Source organism: Boleophthalmus pectinirostris, unplaced genomic scaffold, assembly GCF_026225935.1.
Source record: "Boleophthalmus pectinirostris isolate CB_2022bp ecotype Guang Dong unplaced genomic scaffold, ASM2622593v1 HiC_scaffold_14, whole genome shotgun sequence".
Taxonomy (NCBI): Eukaryota; Metazoa; Chordata; class Actinopteri; order Gobiiformes; family Gobiidae; genus Boleophthalmus; species Boleophthalmus pectinirostris.
Window position 1 is genome coordinate 37075644 of NW_026571047.1, and position 10000 is coordinate 37085643.

At 39.1% G+C, this 10000-nt stretch overlaps 1 protein-coding gene across 1 annotated transcript in view; it reads left to right on the forward strand.

Annotated features, from left to right (window-relative positions):
• Window positions 1–340: 340 nt before the first annotated feature.
• LOC110168507 (uncharacterized) overlaps window positions 341–10000 on the forward strand; it is a 36754-nt gene continuing 27094 nt past the window's right edge. Inside the window, exon 1 of the mRNA XM_020933944.2 lies at window positions 341–494. The gene's annotated coding sequence lies outside the window, so the exon portion shown is untranslated. The remainder of the gene's footprint in view (window positions 495–10000) is intronic.

The window sequence follows — 10000 nt, forward strand, 5'->3', positions numbered from 1 at the left end:
TAGTCCTGGTTTAATTCTGGTTTAGTCCTGGTTTAGTTCTGGTTTAGTTCTTACATGAGTCAAATCTACTATAATTGCTTTTCATTGCCTCAGGTCGGACCACGGAAAAAGTTAGCAACGAAGGGGGGTTAGTTTGTTAACTTATCAAATAACGCGACGTATCTCTCTTTTTACTCCAAAATCCAAACCAAAACTTTTTCAAAAATTTACATAAACTTAATTAAGTGACAAAATTTGAAAAACAGAGAAAATATTAGAGTAATTAAAATGTTAAAGTAGTTGTGTCTCCCCTTGTTTGGAGTTGGTACGGTCCGTTTACTCCTCTAGTAGTTGCACAGTGAAGCTCCGCGTTATAAAGCCTTAGGGACGCTTCTGCTTCACTTTGCTGCACTTTTTCGCCTCTTTTTGCAAAAACAACTCTTCAAAAACGCTCGAAGGACTCTAACAACCTTCTCCACACCTTCTGAACATCACTGAGACTCCAAACGATGCATGTGAGTACGAGTTTTATGCGCATTTGTAACTTTTATTCGCCGATTTGTGCACAGTTTTGGGCTTGTTTGGCAGTTTTGCAGTGATGTTTTTGGTTAAATAAAACTACAAAACGTGCGTGCATGCTAGCTGATGACATGTTTCGCATTAATACAGTGACTCAAAGGCTATTTCCTCTGTAAATTTGCTGAATGCGTTAGATTTGCCACTTTTTGTCATGTTTTTGTACCAGAAATGCAGCTCTTTTGTGTTCTGTGGAGTGGGCTTACAATATAAAACCTTACAAACTACTGTAAAGCCTAAATAAAAATAATTTAACACCATATTTATGCCTCAAAATCCTCAGAATGGTGAAATATGCCACTATTCTTTTTTAAAATAGTCATTTTAATATTAATTTATTGCCAAACTTCAATATTTTTTGTGTGTTCGATGAAAATAATTGGAGTATTTTTTATTTTATTTCATTGTTTGTCATTTCAAACTCACAAAAATGTACAGTTGGAAAAATAGGAAGTGTATTTATAAATTAACATGAAGTCCAATTTGATTATAACCGCACAATACAACAAAACAACAGAGTAAAAATTCAGAAATTATTATTACAATATTAAAAGTAACGTCTTCAGTAAATGTGTGACTTTCAATGTGTGATTTAACTCAACAGAAACCGAAAATAATCGTTTTTATTGCACCATAAATTAGCAATGATTAAAGGAGAGAGGTGGAGTTGGTTTCACTTTTGAATCTTCGCACAAATAATTTAAATTTTGACATTTTCGTGACATTTTTTGCATCTGTTTTTACATTAAGTGAGTGTGTACATAGAGACTGAGCTCACGTGTTTGTAGTATTAGTTAAAGTTAGTTAAAGATGCACTGTGTAACTTTTCCGGCGGCTCGTTTCCATGGAGATATCATCGTTTTAATCTGAAAGGTTTCACAGTACGGCATTAAACTCGAATCTGTGCTGCATTTATTCAATTACAGATGATTTTAGAGCTCAAAAATACTTTGAAAAACTTGCATTTCTACAGTGAGTGGCTCGCCTCTCCACAGATGTGACCTGTAACATGGCCTGGAGGCATCGTGGGCTTGTCTCAGAGGAATTACATAAGTTTAATGCCATGCTGTGGAACATTCTAGACCAGGGGTGTCAAACTCAAACTCACAGAGGCCAAAATAAAAAAAACTAGGACTAAGTCGTGGGACAAACTAAATATTTATTAGAAACATCTGCATGTTTTCTCTTTTTTCGAGATCTGTAATGTTAAACTTTTTCTTATTCAAATAAATGTTTAACAATAGTTTTACTTAAACACTGAATCTAAAACAAGCAGACTGTATTTTCTGCACTATAGGCGCTCTGGATTATAAGGCGTCATTGAATGGTCTATTTTTGAACTTTTTTCACATTTCCACATTTAAACCACTCTGGACTAGGGACGGGCATTCCATGAAATTTTCTTAATCGATCGTCGGAAGAATTAACGATCGATTATCGATTAATCGTTAACGATTTTATATTAAAATGATCATCATTATTATTACTATCTACACTAATCTGCATAAATAACAAAACAAAAACAAATCTGGTCACACTGACCTGTATTCACCTGAGTCATGTCTTTTAATCCGACAGAAATTGAATCACATCAGTGACACAAGAGCTGGAGTTTTATCTTCACTTAGTTTATGTAAATTAGTGATGTGGTTTTAAGTTTTGTTTCTGTGAGATTTGAACAAAACTGAATTAAACACATTATAATGTCAAACGGGCTGATGTGGCTCTAGAGTCGTTATGTTTATATGTCATAAAGTTGAATTTATTTATGCAGATTAGTGCAGATAGTAATAATAATGATGATCATTTTAATATAAAATTATAATGATTAATCAATAATCGATGATTAATCAATAATCGATCGTTAATTCTTCCGACAATCGATTAAGAAAATTTCATCGAATGTCCATCCCTAGTCTGTTTTACTCCTGATGCTCCTGACTACAGGAGCCGTGATGCTGCAAGTGGAGCGGCTTTGTAATTTACTAAAGTCGTACTAAGACGCCCCAATAACTTCATATATAAGATGCTCTGGATTATAAGGCACACAGTCGTTTTTTTTATTAAATTAAAGGCTTTTAAGTGCACCCTATACTGCGGAAAATACGGTAAAATAATAACAGCATTTTTAATAAATAATGTCTCTATAGTCGATCTGTGTGCGGTGGAGCAGCTCTAATACAGATTTGATATTATCTCACGGGCCAAATATAATTATATCACGGGCTGAATTTGGCCCCCGGGCCTGAGTTTGACGTGTCTGTTCTAGACAAAGCATTAACATTTCCACCGGAAAAGCTGCACAATGCACCTTTAAGTGGAGCGTCTGTCAAACCCTTTTCTCCATGGAGATGCTCTCGCTTTGTCTGGAATGTCCCACAGTATGGCATTAGAATGATCTGTTTCCATGGAGACAAGACCACGATGCCTCCAGGCCATGTTACAGGTCAGATCTGTGGAGAGGCGAGCTCGCTTTGCATATGGCATTAAAACTTTCTATTAAGTCTGTTGAATTAATTGAATTTTGATTGCGATTTCGAAACAATTTTTATTTGGGGATTTTTAAAATATAAATAAGTATATTTATTTAGTTTTTTAAATATAAATTGTAGAACAGTTGGAGATATAGTTTATTTTGGAGACATTTATGCTTTTCTATTTCATGTTCAAAGTTTATTTTATTCATTTTATGTTTTATACTTCACAAAACTGTTCTAAGGTTCATATTTGTAGCCCATATTTATTTTCAGTTTGAAAGTTTTGCGTAAATTATCAATGACAAATTGTTGTTTTTTTTAGAGAGAAATGCTGAATAAATGCATCGTGTAACTAAAAAATAATCGTTTGAATTATCGTGATTTCAGAATTGACCAAAATAATCATGATTTTTTCCGCAATCGAGCAGCTCTGTGATCAGTACTTGAATACATTTTACACTTTCAGTCATTTCAGCGAACTTTAAAGTAACACTGAGTAACTTTTCTGAGGGTTTGTCACATGACATGCCACACTGTGACCGGGCTCGCCTCTCCACAGATCCGACCTGCGGCACCACCAACTCGACTGGAGATACATTAGAAACATTAACATAAATCAGAAAATTGCATAATATTGGTTCTTTAAAGTGAACTATTTCTGTTTTTCTCGTTTTTTTAAGTTGTAAAAATCAGAAACAGACTCAGAGTTTGTTTGAACGTGTAATTTTCCCTCAGGTTGGAGTTTTTTTTTTTACTTCTCTGCACGTTTCCTTCACCTCTGTGTTTGATTTAAAGCCTCCGTGTAACATTCTGTGAACTCACGACACACACTTTACAACTTTTTTACTCTTTTTCTTTGTTTTTTTTTTTTTTTTTGTCTGATTTTATTTATTTATTCCTGATCTTTGCCTTTGGGGTTTGGAGAGAGAGAAAGAAGAAGAGAGAAAAGAGAAAGAGAAAGAGAGAGGAGGACTTGTTTAAACGAGTCTGAGGAGGAGAAGAGCTCAACTTTCAGCCTTTTGAACGAAGGAAACTGAGAATGGAGAGAAGAGAAAGAGAGAGAGAGAGAGAGAGGAAGGGAGAGAAGAGAAGAAGAGAAAGAGGAGAGAGGGAGAGAAGGGAGGGAGAGGGAATGAAGAAGAAGAGAGGAAGAGAAGAGAGGGAGGGAGAAGAGGAAAAGAGAGGGAGGGAGAGAAGAAGAGAAGGAGGGAGAGAGGGAGGGAGAGAAAAAGTGAAGAGACGGAGAGAAGAGAGTGTGGGAGAGAAGGAGAGAAGAAAGAGGGAAAGAGGAGGAAGAAGAGAGGGAGAGAAGGAGAGAGGGAGAGAGAGAGAGGAAGAGAGAGAGAGAAAAAGAGAGGGAGAGAGAGAGAGAGAGAAGAGAGAAGAGAGAGGGAGGGAGAGAGAAGAAGAGAGGAGAGGGAGAGAGAGGGAGGGAGAGAGAAGAAGAGAGGGAGAGAGAGGAGGGAGGGAGAAAGAAGAGAGGAGGGAGGGAGGGAGAGAGAGAGAGGAGAGAGAGAAGAAGAAGAGAGGGAGGAGAGAGAGAAGAGAAGGAGAGAGGAGAGGAGAGAGAGGGAGAGGGAGAGAGAGAAGAAAGAGAAGGAGGGAGGGAGAGAGAAGAGAAGAGAGAGAGGGAGGGAGGGAGAGAGAGAGAGGGGAGAGAGAGAAGAAAGGAGAGGAGGGAGAGAAGAGAGGAGAGGGAGAGAAGGAGAAGAGGAAGGAGAAGGGGAGGGAGAGAAGAGAAAAGAGAGGGAGGGAGAGAGAGAAGAGAGAGGAGAGAAGAGAGGGAGAGAGAGAAGAGAAGGAGAGGAGGAGGGAGGAGAGAAAGAAGAGAGAGAGAGGAGAGAAGAAGAGAAGAGAGAGGAGAGAGGAGAGAGAGGAGAGGGAGAGAGAGAAGAGAAGGAGAGAGGGAGGGAGAGAAGAAAAGAGAGGGAGGGAGAGAGAGAAGAGAGGGAGAGAGAGAAGAAGAGAGGGAGAGAGAGGAGGGAGGGAGAAAAGAAGAGAGAGGGAAGAAGAGAGAGAAAGAGGGAGGGAGAGAACAAGAGAAGAAAGGGAGGGAGGGAAAGAAGAAAGGGAGGGAGGGAGGAGGAAGAAAGGGGGAGCAAACAGATAGAGGTGAGGTGAAGAGAGAAAGAAAGAGAAAGGAGAGAGGATGAAGTGAGGTGAAAAAAGAACAGAGGTGAGAGATTTGGGCAGTAAAATATTAAATCAACTGTGATCATTTTTACACTGAAACAACATGATTCTGTGAGAAAAACAAAGTATTTAAAAACAATGGACTAAATATTCAGATTTTACTCTCACAATAGTCAAAGTATTTCATGTGTTTAATGAGTAAATTCTACTAGAAAATGACCAGTGTGTTTGAAATATTTTACAGTCGCTGCTCAAACCCACAAATACTAACAGAGGATTAGTCTCTGCGCTCGGCGACTGTAGGACGAGTGTTTTGATCTGAAGGTTGGCGGTTCAAATCCTGATCTCAGCATAGTTCATTGATTAAATTTATTATTTAATTAATTGTTGCATTTAGACAGCACCTTTCAAGATTCTCACGTCACTTTACAGGTCATTATTCATTCACTCAACACTCTGTGATGTAAGATACAGGGATGGGCATGATTAGTCGATTAATCGATAATTGATCATTAAGAATTTCATCGATTACGTAAATTTTAATCGATAAACCGAATGTATGTTGCTGTGTGTATCGTGACCAAACAGGTGTGTACATGTGTCTCTGCATCAGAAGGAGCGAGACACAAACAGTGGGTCAGTCTGTAACGAACCGAAGCACAAATGTGGATTTAACCAGGATTTGTACAAGAAATTCCACACTTTCCGTTGCGTTGGGACAAGTGTGAGTCCATGTGCACAGTGGATAAAGCAGCACATATGTTTCTGTGTCCAGTGGGAAAAAGTTTTTCCAGGTGAGAGTCGCTCAATGTGGATGACGAGGCCCCGCCCCCCTCCCCCCGTACGCTGTCCTGGTTTTGACAAACACAAATCTGGTCACACTGACCTGTATTCACCTGAGTCATGTCTTTTAATCCAACACAAGTTGAACCACATCAGCGACACAAGAGCTGGAGTTTTATCTTCACTTAGTTTATGTAAATTAGTGATGTGGTTTTAAGTTTTGTTTCTGTGAGATTTGAACAAAACTGAATTAAACACATTATAATGTCAAACAGCTGATGTGGATCTAGAGTCGTTATGTTTATATGTCGTAAAGTTGAATTTATTTATGCAGATTAGTGCAGATAGTAATAATAATGATGATCATTTTAATATAAAAACGTTAATGATTAATCGATAATCGATCGTTAATTCTTCCGACGATCGATTAAGAACATTTCATCGAATGCCCGTCCCTGGTAAGATACTATTGTAGCCACAGCTGCCCTGGGACAGACTGGTGGAAGCGAGGCTGCCAATCTGCACCATCGGTCCCTCTGACCATCATCACTCACACACAACAATTTCATACGAGGCAATGTGGGTGAAGTGTCTTGCCTAAGGACACAACCACACTTTTTACGACTGGCGCCTCCTGTGGCTCCTGATTTTCCCAGAGTCTCCGTCCGAGTCCAGACCAGGACCAGGACCAGACCTCTGAGCTTCTGAGATCTGACGGCCAGTGTTGGGAATATTACTTTTAAAATGTAATCCCCTACAGATTACAGATTACATACACCAAAATGTAGTTTGTAACGGAATCCACTAAATTACTTAAAGTGAGTAACGTAATCTGAATACTTTGGATTACTTGATATTGTCGTGCTTTTTAAAACTACATGAATGTAACAGCCACATCCTGAAAATTCTTGTTTGTTCTCATCAAATTGTTTGTTGAGCCCAAATCTTAGACCTGGTTTAGTCCTGATTTAGTCCTGGTTTAGTCCTGGTTTAGTTCTGGTGTGGAGTTCACTCTTTACATTTGTGTTACAGGAACAAAACTGAACACTGAGGTTAAATCCAGGTGGACTTTATCGCCCCCTTCAGGCAGGTTTATTGAAGACACTTTCTGTTCACGCTGACGGCACAAACCAGAAAACTTTTGGAAACGTGATGACGCTCTCACCTTCTCTCCCTCCCTCCATCCCCCTCTTCTCCCTCCATCCCCCCTCTTCTCCCTCTCTCCTCTCTTTTCTCTCTGTCTCAACTCTCTCTCTCTCTCTCACTGCTCTCTTCTCTCCCCCTCCATCTCATTTCTCTCTCTTTTTCTTTCCCATCCTCCCTATTCTCTCCTCCCTCTCACATTTCTCTCTCTTATCTCTCCTCACTCTGTCCTTTTGTTTCTCTCTCTTCTCTTCTCTTCTCTTCCCTCTCTCTTCTCTCTCTCTCTCTTCTCCTCTCTTCTCTCTCTCTTCTCCTCTCTCTCTCTTCTCTCTCTCTCTTCTCCTCACTCTCTCTTCTCCTCTCTCTTCTCTCTCTCTCTTCTCCTTTCTCTTCTCTCTCTCTCTTCTCCTCGCTTCTCTCTCTCTTCTCTCTCTCTTCTCTCCCTCCTCCTCTCCTTCCTTCCTCCCTCTCTCCTCTCTCTCTCTCTTTCTCTCCTCCTCACTTGCTCTCTCTCTCTCTTCTCCCTCTTGCTTCTCTCTCTCTCTCCCTCCCTTCCTTCATCCTTCTTGCTTCTCTCTCTCTTCTCTCCCCCCTCCTCTCCTTCCTTCCTCCCTCTCTCCTCTCCTCTCTCTTTTCTCTCCTCCTCACTTCTCTCTCTCTCTTCTCCTCTCTTCTCTTTCTTTTCTCTCCCTCCTCCTCTCCTTCCTTCCTCCCTCTCTCCTCTCCTCTCTCTTTTCTCTCCTCCTCACTTCTCTCTCTCTCTTCTCTCTTCTCTCTTCTCTCTCTTCTCCTCTCTTCTCTCTTCTCCCTCTTGCTTCTCTCTCTTCTAACTCTCTCCCTCTCTTCTCTTCCTCTTCATCCCTCTCTCGCTTCTCTCTCTCTCTTCTCTCCCCCCTCCTCTCCTTCCTTCCTCCCTCTCTCCTCTCTTTCCTCTCCTCTCTCTCTCTTCTCTCTCGTCTGCAGCTGTTGTTCTCGTCTGTCATGAGTTTCCTCTTAAATCTGAGTCAGCACCTGCTGCTCTGCACGAGGACAGAGACCCACAGCGACCAGCTCCTCCCCAAAACTCCCACACTCACACCAAAACACAACAGAAAACCACTGAAACAAAAAACAAAACAAAAAACTGAAAACAACAAAACACAACCAGAAACACAACCCCAAAAACTGAAACAAAAAAACAAAACAAAAACAGTAAAAACTGAAAAAACTAAAACAAAAAACACAACTGGAAAAACTGAAACAAAAACAAAAACAAAAAACAAACAGTAAAAACTGAAAAAAAACAACTGTAAAAACTGAAAAAAAAAAAAAAAAAAAAAACTAAAAAAAACTAAAAACTGTGAAAACTGAAACTGTCCTGGTTTAGTTTAGTCCTGGTTTAAACCTGATGTAGTCCTGGTTTAGTGCTGGTTTAGTCTTAGTTTAGTCCCAGTTTAGACCTGAACCTGATGTAATCCTGGTTTAGTCCTTGTTGAGTTTAGTCTTGGTTTAGTCTTAGTTTAGTCCTGGTTTACTCTTAGTTTAGTCCTGGTTTAGACCTGATATAATCCTGGTTTAGTCTTAGTTTAGTCCTGGACCTGATGTAATCCTGGTTTAGTCCTGATTTATACCTGTAGTCTTGGTTTAGACTTAGTTTAGTCCTGGCTTAGACCTGATATAGTCCTGGTTTAGTCCTTGTTTAATTTAGTCTTGGTTTAGTCTTAGTTTAGTCCTGGTTTAGTCTTAGTTTAGTCCTGGTTTAGTCTTAAATAGGGACATTTCTTGTACAAAAGTAAAAATAAAACATAATATTTTAGGAAGTTTTAAACCATTTTAAAGAAAAATCTTTTAAATGTGGAAGGTTTTTAAAATATTCTAACATGAGCCTGTGATGACCCCAGTCCCAGTAGCATGTAGCCGTTAGCTCGTAGCTTTAGCCGCTAGCGTTCCCGCCGCGGCGCCGGGAGCAGCTGTCGTCCGCGCGCACCTCGGATTAGCATTAGCATTAGCTCTAATTGTTCCGCGGACACAAAGCCCTGATCCTTACATAACGGGGCCCCTCCGGAGGATTACACAGGGCCAGGGTCCGGGGGAGTTTGGGGAGCGGCGCTAATTGGAACACAGCGCTAAACAACAGCTAAACTAATGTGTCCAGAGACAGAACGGTCATTTACATGTTTAGAGAATTCTGTGTTCTGTGTTTAGTTCCGTAAATTATAAGAGGAACTTCAATTAAAAATTAAAAGACAGCATTAAATAAATGTGTGTGTGTGTGTGTGTGTATGTATATATATATATATATATATATATATATATATATGTATATATATATATATATATATATATATATATATATATATATATTTGTGATTTTCTTTGACAGACTTTGTTATTAGTTTTGCGATTTTTATTTTAATAAAAATATTATTTTCAAAGTTCACATTTTGAACTCATCCAAAAGACTAAAATATGAACAAATGACAGTGATACAAACTAACCCTTTTTTTTAAATTAATCATTTAACAAAATACAATAATAAACATAAAAACTAAACACAAAAACATAAAACAATACCAAATAAAAATGTTATTAAATAAAACAAAAGTCATGTGGTAGTTCAGCATATTTATAGTTTAGTCCTGGTTTAGACCTGGTTTAGACCTGGTTTAGTTTAGTCCTGGTTTAGACCTGGTTTAGTTCTGGTTTAGATCTGGTTTAACGTAGACCCGGTTGACACCTGGTTTAGACGTACTTTAGATCTGGTTTAGACATGTTTTACTCCTGGTTTAGTTTAATCCTGGTTTAGACCCAGTTGAGACATGGTTTAGTCCTGGTTTAGACCTGGACCATGTGTTGTGTTGTGTTGCTGTTGTGTTGGTTTTGTGTTTTATATCTGAATCCCTCGTGTTGTTCGCAGACAGAATAATTCT